This window comes from Balaenoptera borealis, assembly GCF_965194805.1.
Source record: "Balaenoptera borealis genome assembly, chromosome: 19".
Taxonomy (NCBI): domain Eukaryota; kingdom Metazoa; phylum Chordata; class Mammalia; order Artiodactyla; family Balaenopteridae; genus Balaenoptera; species Balaenoptera borealis.
Genome location: NC_138878.1, coordinates 4111502 through 4124318, shown reverse-complemented (window position 1 = coordinate 4124318; position 12817 = coordinate 4111502). Strand labels below are relative to the sequence as shown.

The window sequence follows — 12817 nt, the reverse complement described above, 5'->3', positions numbered from 1 at the left end:
CCTTTAAATGACCCCCGATCTGGCCCATTTTTAGCTGCCTTTGGCCCACCTACCATCTGTAAGCCATTTCCTGCCCGCAGCTGGCGCTCTCCTCTCATTTACCAGCAGCAGAGCCGTGAGGCTGGGCTGTAGGGCAGATCCGGGGTGGGACCGGCAGGTCAGGAGCAGCGGATGGGCTTGGCCAGAAGCTGGCACTTCGTCTCGATCATACTGTAATGCCACCTCGCCTCGGTCAGAAGGGTGTGTGGTTAATTTCATGCTGTGGACAGGCCCCCACGCCAACCAGAAAGAAGTTGTACCAGGGCAGCCTCGGGTGCCCGAGCGGATTGATGGTTGATGGTCACAGCTGACAGTATGAGCCCCTTGCTTGAGGCTAACAGCAGGCCAGACCCTGGGTCATCGTGCATTTATAAAGGGGGAAACTGAGGCCCCTGGGGCCCTGGCTGATGCTGGCAGAGGCGGCCAGCTAATTCCCCTTCCCTTCGCCTTCCATATTCAGGGCAAACTCGTTAAGATGTTTTTCCCTCCTGAAGCATTTCCGGGTGTATCACGTGTGATTCCTGCATGTTGCAGATCATGCTGGATGAGGCTGAGGCCGGGACTGGGCCTGAAATCGCGCCCTTGCTTCATCCTGTCCCGTCCTGCGCCCCGACTCCCAGGCGGCGATCCCAGGAGCACTTCCGTATCGCCTGCCTGCAAAGCCTCACCTCGGGGGTGTGATGTGGGGACTCTGACCCCAGACACTGTGTGTTTGGGGGCTTCCTCCAGCACGTATAGCATAGTGAGCACTTAATTGATTTAGTGATTTATTCATTTAATGATTTATTCTTTTACTAAATAGATATTTGTTGAGCACCGACAGTGTGCCGGGCACTATTCTAGGTGGTAGGAGTGTCCATGCTCGTGTGTCTGTGTGTGTTTCTGAGTGTGTCGGTGTGTGTGTGTCTGTGTGTTTCTGAGTGTGTCGGGGTGTGTGTGTGTATTTCTGAGTGTGTCGGGGTATGTGTGTGTGTTTGAGATATTTCTATGTGAGGAGCAGGTGGTGGGTCACACAGGTGACAGGTGGCACGACTGTTCCCTCTCCATGTCCCTCACAGGGGGCAGGGGAGTTCTTATTGTCATAGGGACTGAGGGACCCCAGCTAAGGGAGCAGCCGCCATCTCAACTTTGTGGCAGGGGTCACATTGGCAATTAAAGGCTCTCACCTAGGCAGTGACGTGTCCCCACCACAAGGGGGCGGAAAACGCAATCCTACCAGGTGCCTGGAAGAACGAGGTCCAGAGATATTCGGAGACTGGCACTAACGTCTACTATCACTGCAACATGGGTGTTGTGTGGGCCTGAGGGTCAGCAGTGAACACGGTAACTCACGCACTGACGGTCTAGCTGGGGAGACAGACAGTGAACGAACCACGACAGAATTAATGATTTAATTGCATCTATGGCAAGGGCTACCAAGAAGTGCAGGACACCAGGGCACCAAACACGGCCACATAACCTCATTGGGCGTGTTGGAAGACCTCCCTCTGCGGCTGAGCTGATGCTTAAGATAAAACCTAAAAGATGATGACCAGGGTTCTGTAGGTGAAGATGAACGGGAGAGCCTCTGAGAAGTGGGCGGAGTGATTGCAAAAGCCCTGTGGATGCAGGAAGTGTCCTCTCCAGGAACTGGAAGAAAGCCATCACTGCTGGAGCACGGAGCATGGAGATGGAGATGAAGTTGGAAAGGTCAGCGGCCAGATCATTCACGGCCTTGTAAGCGGGTTTATGAAGCTGGCCTGTATCCTAAGAGCCATGGGGAGCCACAGAAGGGGAATGGGGTCGGGGGTTGGGGGGTGGGAGCTGGACAGCGCCCTCTGGTGGTTGTGTGAGGAGTGGCGTCTGCAGTGCTCTCGGACAGGGCTTGTCCTGGGCTTGGTTCTAAGCCTTCCCTGCGGGCTGTGGAGATGCAATCCTTCTGAGACTGCCCGCCTCGTTAATGCTGGTGGACACAGCTCACAGGGGCCAGCCTCCCAGATGGCATGCCACCAAGTCATGCTGTCCAGGAGACACCAGACGGACATGCCAGGGCTGCGTGGAGCAGACCCAGACAGCGAAAGGTCTGGCTGGCCTGCGTTTTCTCCAATGGGTGCCTGGTCTGGGTCTGACTTCAGACAGGACGGGAGGGACCCTGATTACCTTCCCGTTTCCATCCTGGGTAATCTCAGACCTCACATGGGTGTGTGCTTGTGAGTGTTCGGACAGACACCGCCCCCACCTCCCCAAACGAGGGCCGATGGAATGATGACCACTCAAATCCCCCGTATTACCGAAGGCAGATAAACCCCAACCAGCCAGAAGCGGGGGATCCCGTGGCCACTGCCCCCACCCTCCCTTGCATGCTTGTGGCCTGTTTCTGCCTGAAACGGCAAATGCTTATCACAGGCGAGTGATGAGTCATGGCTTGGGTTCTTCCTCAAAGGACAGCCTCAAGCAGGAGACGTTTATCAGCTGCTTTTCTTCTTTATTTTCAGACAGGGCGATTGAGCCAACTGAACTTTGTGGAAAGGGAGAGGAGATGTTTTTCCTTCTTCATTTTCGGAAAGTGTGAGCGTTCCAAAGTGCACTCAAGGCTCCCTCTGGCCCTGGAACCCAGTTCCCCTTCCCAGTCACCAGTATCTGCCCTTCCAGAGGACCAGGCACAGAACAGCAACCACGGATCCACCAATTTCTACATAAGTTGTGCTCCCACAAATATGCTCTGTTCCTTGCCGGCTACTGGCTTTACTTCTGTAGGGGAAGAAGATTTTGAAATAGCCCAGTAATTTTCTTTTGGGGTGCCCCCATCAGCACCCCTTCTGCTATCACAACAGGGCCACGAAATGTGGCTTGTTGCTCAGGGCGGAGGAGAATGACTCCAAAGGTATAAACATGCAGCTTTGAGCAGGAAAATAATTGAGTTTTCTTCTTAATCCTTGGTGAGACTGTGGTCTTGAAAGCCGGGCTTTCAAGCGTGAGTAAATATTCCTGGAATTCCCATTGCTGGGCCGTCTCCCATGAAGAGTCACGCATGGAGGACTGACCTCGGTGTGAGTCAGGGCGGGGAGGATGCAAGAGGCAGCCGAGGGAAGAGAAAAGCACATGGAGAGGAAGAGCCGGGGAGCAGGGCCAGCGGGAGAGACAGAGCCGGGCTGCAGCCCTCTGCCAGGGAGACAGAGGCCCCATGCAGCCCTTCCCTGCTCCCCGGTGGGCCTGGAAAGGTGGCCCATGGCAGAGAGCCTCATTGTGGGCCCACGCAGCAATCAAGGTCCAGGCCAGGAAGCAGACACCCTCCTGGGCATTTCAACAGAGGGTACTGAATGCAGGGAATTGATGATGCAGGTGATGGAATGGCTGAGAAACTGGACAGAGGAAGGGAAGGGCCAGGAGGGGATTTGAAGGCAAAGAGGCCCAGGACCCCACAGCCCAGCACCGCTTCCCAAATGGCCCTGAATGATAAAAACGGTGGAGACTGGGGCCCCAGAGAAGACCCCTGCTTCCCATGGCTTGTGAGTGGCATGTGGGGTTTGAGAAGTTCCGTGTGCCCCAGTGGGGAATGTGGAATAGGGCTGAGCGGGCAGGTTGGTGAGCTCATGGGGGGAGGGGGTCACCACTGGAAGGACCACAGGGACCCTGATCGAGGATCACGGAACAGTGAAGCTGGGGCGCGGTCAAAGCAACATCTGGATTCAGAGAGTCCCCCAACTCAGATATCGTAATGCGAGTGACAGAACAGCAGCGTGGCTCTAAGGGATGACAAAGCCCTGCTGTGAAAGCCCAAGGACAGTTTGAATAGAATGAGTCCACGAAATGTGAGAGTAGAAAATAGCCATATTTCTAAGGAAATCTCTAATATGATTTCAAATATGAATATGTAAATATAAAATAAATATTATGTACATATATTTTAAATGAGAGCAAAGAACGATCACGCATTTTTGCTCATCCGTAAATTTCAACAACCCCCCCGCACAGGTTGAGAAATGCCTGCCCCATGCTCCAGCTCTCCCAGCTCCCGAGTTACACGTTATTCAGTGGTCTCCTTGGCAGCTGTGCTTTTTCTGCAAACTCAGCATCCTCTTCCTCATTCTGCATTTTAAGTCCTTTTTGCGGGAAGGAATCCCTTAACCTGGAGTGGAGCTGAAACTCAATCCCCCACCCCACCCCCCACCCCCCCCCCCCCCCGCCAGTTGGCAGAAACATAGTTTACTAGTTAAGGGTATGCTAGCTGCCCTAACAAGCAAGTCTCCACGTTTCAATGACTTTAAATGCAATTGAAGTTTGTTTTCCTCTCGATAATGGAGAGCAGGTGTTAAGGGGGTGGCTTTTCCACAAGGCAATTTAGCAACTTAAGGCAGGGAACTCTCTGCCAGCCCCCAGGAGCCCTTTGCTTCCAGCTGGTGGGAAGGCACAGGGCAGGAAGGAGCTGGTGTGGGAGGTTTTTCGAGGAGCACGTGACTTCCACACGAATCCCATTGGCTGGAATTCAGTCACGTGACCTCGCCTGACGGCAAGGGACGCTGGGAAATGCCAGTCCGGCTGTGTGCCTCGGAGGAGGAGGAGGAGGAAGAAGAAGGGGGGCGGGGGTGAATAGCCAGCCGGTCTCCGTCACACACGGACCCCGTGAGATTGCCTGTGCGACGTCGTTAAACGTCCCGCTGTAGACAGAGCTGGGGGAAAGGCTGCCCTTTGGAACTTTGTTCCCATGTCCCGTGTCCCACGCGGCAACCTCACTTCAGTGCTCCCTGCGCAGAATCGGAGGACTGCCTACGACATGGTCCCCGTCCTCTGGGGCTTTCTGTGTCCCCGGAGTCAACAGACCCAGGAGGAGAGGACTGAGCGAGGCATGATGTCAGAAGTCCACACTGGCACCCGTGGGGCAGGAAGATGCCTCGGAGCTTCAGCTAAAGGCCCACGGCTGAGGTCAGCTCCCCGTCCTCAACAGGGCGGCCTGCCCTCTCTCCAGGGCGCACCCAGAGCAGCCAAGCCTCGGCGCCTCGCCACCGTCAGCCGGTCCCACCCCTCCAAGCGGGGCCAGGCCCTGCGAGCTGCAGCTTCCGTGCAGGTGGGTTATTCATGTGTGTGGTCGCGAGTCCTGGCTACGGTCGAGTTTCCCACCCTCAGGTCCCACCGTGGGAGCTGGATAATTCCTTCCCGTGTGTGTGCTGGGTAGGGGGTGCCCTATGTCCTGCAGGAGGTTTACCAGCAGCCCCGACCTCTCTCCCCAAGACACTCTTAGCACAGCTCTGAGTTGTGACAACCAAAAATGTCTCCAGACCTTGCCAAATGTCCCCTGGGGGGCAAAACTGTTGCCAGTCGAGAACCATTGGCCTGGAGAGTGGTTCTCACACCTGATTACACATTTGAATCACCTGGAAGCTACAGAAAATTACCAATCCAGACCCCGCAAGTCCACTCCTAGGTATGGGCCTAAGATAAATGAGGCACGTCCACAAAAGACGGTAGGACTGTGTTCCTGTCGGCGTATTATTAATAGCTGATGGCTGGGAACAGCCCAGATGTCCATTCGTAGGAGACTAGATGAACAAATCGTATCTATTCATATAGTGGAATAATACTCATCAAGAGAGAAAAATAAACCCAACAACAGGCATGAATTGCACTGCTATTAAGTTGAGCAAAGGAAGCCTCACACAAGAGTACGTGTTGTATGATCCCTTGTATACGAAGTTCAAGAACAGGCAAAACCAATCTATCGTGATAGAGGTGGGGAGAGTGGATATTTCTGGGGAGGGTAGTGACCGGAAACCTGAGACACTGGGAATGTTCTATCTTGAGCTTCATGGTGACACGTGGTGTGTGCGGATATAACGATTCATCGTGCCGTGCGCTTAAGATTTGCACATAATAACTGTTATGCCTTGTATTCGCTTCCTGTGACAGCTGTAATAAATTACCAAAACTTGGTGATTTAAAGAAACAGGAGTGTATTCTCTCACAGTTCCAGAAGCCAGAAGTGTGAAATCAGGTGTTGCAGGGCTGTGCTCTCTCTGGAGACTCTAGGGGAGGGACCTTCTTTATCTCCTCCAGCTTCTGGCGGCCACGTTGCTCTCCCGGCTTCTGCTGTCACACTGCCATGTCCTCTGTGGATGTATAATCTCCCTCTGCCTCCCTTTTAAGGATACATGTGATTGCATCTCAACCCACCAGATAATCCAGGATAATTTTCCCATCTCAGGATCCTTAGTTACATCTGCAAAGTCTTTGCCATATAAGGTAACATTGATAGGTCCCAGGGATTCGGACCTGATATGTTTGGGGGCCCTTATTCAGCCCACTACATAACTAAATTTAAAAGAAAAATTTTAATTACCGGTGTGATGGCCCCACCACACACCAATTGAATCAGACTCTCTGCTGTTTTTGTTGATAAGTTACACGGTCCTGGGCATAGGGGGTGGAGAGACACTGATGTGGAGGCTGTTCTTCCCTTGTCAGCGCGTTCGGGACGGGTAGGGATGTGCCTTTCTTGCTCATCACTTACCGCAGTGCAAAGTTGACTTAACGAACTTGCTAAACATTGAATGAATTGATACATGAACGAATATAGGTTACTACTAAGATCTGTTTTTTGCTCATAACACTCCTGACGCCAAACATGTAGATTTTCCACACCAAGCAATTCTCCAGTTCTCTGTGGACGCCAGCTGGGTGTCCTACAACTTAATTCGATTCTGATACTAACCACCCGGAGTGAGAGCAGACCCCATGGTTAAGGGCTCAGTCCCGCAAGACTGCCCCCACTTCAGATGCCAGTCGCAAGTGGTGGGTCCCCAGCTCACCCACCCTTCTCTCTGACTTGGCAACAAATCAAGGAGTCCCACAACCCCCTCCTCAGGTTCAATCATTTGCTATAATGGCTCATAGAACTCAGGGAAATACTTTCTTTACATTTACTTTTATTGTAAATGTAAATCCTTTACATTTATTGTAAAGGACACAGATGAATAACCAGACGAAGAGGTACATAGTGAGGGGTCTGGAAGGGTCCCAAGTGTAGGAGCTTCTGTCCCCATGGAGTTTAGGGTGCACACCCTCTCGACATGTGGGTGCGTTCACCAACCCAGAAGCGTTTTCATGGAGGTTCCATTATACAGGCATGGCCGATAACCTCATTTGCCGCTGGTGATGCCCCACTCGCCTCCCTGGAGGTCGGGGATGGAGCTGCAAGTTCCCATCCTCTAATCACGTGATTGGTGCCTCCGGCAACTGGCCCCCATGCTGAAGCTCTCTGGGAGCCACCAAGAGTCAACTCGTTAAGCATAAACTCAGGTGTGGTGGAGAGGGGCTTGTTAGGGATAACCAAGGACACCCCTATCTCCCCGGCAGCAAAGTACACAGGTTTTAGGACCAAATAGCCTGTCCCTGTGAACCTGCCTGAAATCCAATACAAGTGCACGCCTTCCCGTGCAAAACATCTGATGCTGAGCCCATGGTAAATAGTGATTTCCTGGGTGAATCAAATAAAATCAAAAGATGCTGGGTGTTAGGCAAGTGGGATTTACGTGCTTGCCTCACTGTCGGCATAAAATACGCTCGCTGTAAACGTGCAGAGCTTGTGAAATAGCTGAGTGCTCTTTGAAGGCAACGAGGAGGAACCCTGGAGAATGTAAGCTGGGTGGGGGGACGGATTAGGTCCTTTTGAGGATGACAACCGTAAAACCCTTTCCTGAGTCGAGGGTGATGTCCTAACCCGGTTCACTCTGCCTGCGTAACAGTATGCCCAGTGCTATTTAGTTTGACAGGGGAAAACAAACAAAAGAAAAACACCCAAACGACAACAAAAACCTTCTCAGGAGAGCTGGGAGTCTGATGGTCTTGCTATAAGACGTCCCGCTTGGTTTGGGATTTCAGGCAGGTCTCTGGGGGGAGGGGGGAGAGAAGGGCCTGGTCCCGTGGAAATTTCCCAGTAGGGTTTATTTTGAAGCAAAGGTTTGGCAGCCCTGACCCTGTCTCTTTGGCTAGACAGAGCCTCTTTGAAAAGAGTCAAAAACAGCAGGGATGGGAAACGGCCCTTGAGGGAGCTGGTTTTAGTGGAATCCTCTTCTTCCAAAAAGAACTGCCAAGACCAGCCCGGGCATCCCTTGCTTTATGAAATTCAGCTCAGCTCACCTGTGGTCGGCAGAGTAATGCCTGCTGCCTGCCCCCACCCCAGCCTAATTCCCGGAATCGCTGTGTACGTGACCTGACGTGGCAGAAGGGACTTTGCAGGCGTGCTTGAGTTGAGGACCTTGTGATGGGGAGATGATCCTGGGTGATCCGGGTGGGTCCAGTGGAATCGCATGAGTCCTTGAAATCAGAGACCCTTTCCCAGCTGTGGTCAGAGAAAGAAGAGGCAGTGGAGCAGGGTCAGAGATGCAGTGTCGCTGGCTTTGAAGACGGAGAAGGGGGCCATGAGCCAAGGAATAGGGGCCACTGCTAGACGCCGAAAGGGCGAGGAATAGCTTGCCCCCTAGAACCTCAGGCAGCACCACTGATACCTTGGTATAGCCCAGTGAGCCCCGTGTTGAATTTCCGACCTCCAGATGGAAGATGATGGGCGTGTGTTGTTGAAGCTGCAAAGTTTGTGGAAATGTATTGCAGCAGCGATAGAAAATCAAAACATCACCTTTCTTCTTTTTTAAAAATTTATTAACGTATAGTTGATTTACAATGTTATGTTATTTTCTGCTGTACAGAAAAGTGCTTCAGTTATACATCTACATATATTGTTTTTCATAGTCTTTTCCATTATGGTTTATCACAGGATATTGAATGTAGTTCCCTGTACTTTATAGTAGGGCCTGTTGTTTATCCATTCTCTGTATAATAGTTTGCATCTGCTAATCCCAAACTCCCACTCCATCCCTCTGCACCCCCCTTGGCAACCACAAGTCTGTTTCTGTTGTGTAGATAAGTTCATTCGTGTCATACTTTAGATTCCACAGATAAGTGATATCATATGGTATTTGTCTTTCTCTGTCTGACTTACTTCACTTAGTATGATAATCTCCAGGTCCATCCCTGTTGCTGCAAATGGCATTATTTCATTACTTTTTATGGCTGAGTAGTATTCCATTGCATATACGTACCACATCTTCTTTATCCATTCATCTGTTGGTGTATGTTTAGGTTGTTTCCATTTTCTGGCTATTGTAAATAGTGCTGCTATGAACGTTGGAGTGTCTGCATCTTTTTGAATTATAGTTTTCTCTGGATGTATGCCCAGGAGTGGGATTGCTGGATCATACAGTAACTCTATTTTTAATTTTTTAAGGAACCTCCATACTGTTCTCCATAGGGGCTGCACCAATTTACATTCCCATCAACACTGTGGGAGGGTTCCCTTTTCTCCACATCCTCTCCAGTATTTGTTATTTGTAGACTTTCTAATGGTGGCCATTCTGACTGGTGTGAGAAATAATTGTAGTTTTGATTTGCACTTCTCTAATAATTAGCAAACGTCGCCTTTCTTGAGCACCTACTGTGTGCCCATTCCTGGGATGGGATCCCTAATCCTAGTGACCACCTGTGACGCTGAGCTCGTGATCCCATTTTACAGGTGAGTAAACTGAGGCTCAGCGAGGTGAACTGACATCCTGAGAGGGACTGGGAACCCTTGGCCTACTCCAGCCGCCCTGGGCCTCGCGCTGCTCACAGTTAAGATGGGTAGGAATGTGAGCCTGAAGCATGTGGTGCACAGTAGGTGTTTAGTCAGTGTTACTTCTCTCTTTCCTTTTCCCAAACATCAGGTGTCCAGCAGGTCTGGCTGTGAAGTGGGTGATATTTTCTTCCTGACTGCTCTATAAAACCATTACAAAATCAACCCTGGTTCCCAAGGGCAAAAACCTTCCCTGATAGAGGCCATCACGGTGGGTAAAAGGCTCTCACCGGCAGAACTGGGAGACAGGTCTCTCACGTTGGCTCTGAATGATTGCTGTGTGACCTCAGGCTGGTTACCGCCCCTCTCTGGGAAGCGTGTAGTTTCGGTTGACTCAAGTCCCCCTGCAGTGTCAGTCTCCAGGGAGTCTGTGAGCAAACTCTGGTCCCCGTCCAGAGGACTGAGGTCAGGCCAGGCTAGTGGCTGCTGCTGTGTCTCTACATGCATCCTGGGAGGGCACACAGGGGCCCTCACGGCAAAGTCAAGCCCTCCTGCCATCCAAAAGGCCAAAGTGTGAATTTCCCTCTGCTGTGAATCTGTCCCCTTGGCGGGGCCGGTTTCCTGGCCTGGGGCTGAGGCTTTTCCTGGCCTTCTTCCCCAGGAAGGTCCCCAGGTTACGGTCCAGCCCTGGCCGGGAACTATAGGTCTGTGTTCTGGCCTGGCTTTGCCAGCGGGCAACTGGCTGACCTCCAGACAGTTACTCCTTGGAAGGGAAACGTGAGGGAAGGTGGGACAGCCCAGGGGTCCCCAGCTGTCCCTGGCAGTCCAACCCTTCTCCCAAATCTGGGAGGGCATCGTGCCTCAGATCCGTCTTTCTCACACTTTGCTGTCAGCGTGGGAAGGACCTTGGGGGTGGGGTGCCCCATAATGCTGGCCCGCTCAGCCAGCTTGAGTTGTGTCCCTTAGAAAGGTCTGTTCGAGTCCTAACCCCCAGAATCTGTGAATGTGACCTTATATTTAGAAATAGGGTCTTTGCAGATGTCATCAAGTTAAGATGGGTTCATACTGGATTAGGGTGGCCCTAATCTAATGCCTGGTGTCCTTGTAAGAAGAGGGGAATTTAGACACAGACGCACAGGGAGAAAGCTATGTGACGATGAAGGCAGAGATTGGAGTGCTTCTTCTACAAGCCACGGAATCGTCCCTAGAGCCCTCAGAGAGAGCTCGGCCCTGCTGACACCTTGATTTTAGACTTCAGGGCTCCAGAACTATACATTTCTGCTGTTTTAAGAGCCCCTAGTTTGTGGCGCTTTGTTACGGCGGCCCCAGGACACTCACACACCCACTGCCTGCTCTTGCCCGTTTCCCAGTAGTCATTGCTTTGAGGAAACATGAGGAAATCACCTAGTGTCCCTCCAAACTGAACATATCCAAACGTGAGGCCTGGCCTTTACTCACAGCTTATGTCCTACGTCCATTGTTGGGGGTTATCATTTTACAAAAGGATGCTAGTCAGAGATGGCCGTTGAACTTTACTGATCCTTTGTTCTCAAAAGACTTCTCTGGGACTTCCCTGGTGGCACAGTGGTTAAGAATCCGTCTGCCAGTGCAGGGAACACGGGTTCGAGCCCTGGTCCGGAAAGATCCCACGTGCCGCGGAGCAACTAAGCCCGTGCGCCACAACTACTGAGCCTGCGTTCTAGAGCCCGCGAGCCACAACTACTGAGGCCACGAGCCACAACTACTGAAGCCCGCACGCCTAGAGCTCATGCTCCGCAACAAGAGAAGGCACTGCAATGAGAAAGCCGCGCACCGCAAGGAAGAGTAGCCCCCGCTCGCCGCAACTAGAGAAAGCCCGCGTGCAGCAACAAAGACCCAATGCAGCCAAAAATAAATTAATTAATTAATTTTTAAAAAAAAAGAGTTTTCTGAATTTCTGTGAAATTCAGAAGTCTGGTGACATGGGCTCTGGATTTAAGAGAGCTGGTTCTGGGTCAGGTCCTGCTTCAAATGCCCTGTGTGTGATTTAGGAGGAACACCTAAACCCTCGGGGTCTTCCTGCCATCAGGAGGGTTGGAGCATGCCTAGCTCTTGGCCAGTTGTCAGGTCCCTTTAAAAGTGGCTCAGCCCCACGCCTGCTCCTCCTGCCTCCCCTCTCTCCATCCCTTAAGCTGGTCTCAAGTGCTGTCTGGGTGGTGCAAACTGTATTTGGTTTCTCAAGGGAAGGACACCACTAAATAAATAAGTAAACAAAAAGCAAAGTTCTTAGTTACACTTACCCTCGAGAAACTTAAAAAAAGTTCCCTCTGGGAACTTTGCTGCCGAGTGAGCTTTCTTGACCTTCCCCCTTGGTTCTGGATCGGGGAGGACTCCTGTATTTGTCAGTGACAGAAACTCAAACCAGAAGAGGCTCCCAATCAAAGGCCACTCTGGGAGCCATGAAGGCTGTAATCAGGTACTTCAGTGCCATGAGATCTCATGCTCTCTCCATCTCTCCCCATCTTGGGGTCTCTATGGGGACCTCATTTTCTCTGAGAGTAAACAGGTTTTCTCCCAGCAGTGGGAAACACAGTGCTGGTATCCTCAGGCTTAGGTCCTCCAGCTTGATGAAAAAAGAGAAGGGAGAGCATCTGTCTTCCTGTTTCAGAATATAGATGCTCCAGGGAAGGACCTTTATTGGCCAGCCTTAGTCACATGGCTAAGCCTTGGACTTATCACTGGTGGGGGGGGGGAGTTCTATGATTGGCCAGGCCTGAATCACATGTCCACTCAGGGGGTGGGGCCCTGTGATTGGCAGCTCACCCAGCATCACATGACTGATACAAGAGGAGCACAGCTCTCCAGGGGCTGGAAAGGAAGGTGGACAGAGCCAGGCCCCAGCTGTGCCCCAGCTCCCTCTGACCACAACCCAAGGAGCCCTAGACTGGACATCAGACCCACGAGATCCTGAAGTGCTGGTCAGTGGGTTTTGCACATCTCTTACTTCAAGAAATTTATATATATACATATATAGATAGATATAGATAGATAGATTTAATTTTTATTTCTTTATTTTTGGCTGCATTGGGTCTTCACTGCTGCGTGTGGGCTTTCTCTAGTTGCCGTGAGAGGGGGCTACTCTTCTTTGCGGTGCGCGGGCTTCTCATTGCGGTGGCTTCCCTTGTTGCAGAGCACGGGCTGTAGGTGCGCGGGCTTCAG

General features: G+C 51.6%; 1 long non-coding RNA gene across 1 annotated transcript in view; it reads left to right on the top strand.

Moving 5' to 3' along the window:
* LOC309616387 overlaps positions 1 to 12817 on the top strand; it is a 94243-nt gene that overhangs the window by 38910 nt on the left and 42516 nt on the right. Inside the window, exons 4-5 of the long non-coding RNA XR_014237445.1 lie at positions 1450 to 1755; positions 2514 to 5083. This is a non-coding gene — a long non-coding RNA (uncharacterized lncRNA). The remainder of the gene's footprint in view (positions 1 to 1449; positions 1756 to 2513; positions 5084 to 12817) is intronic.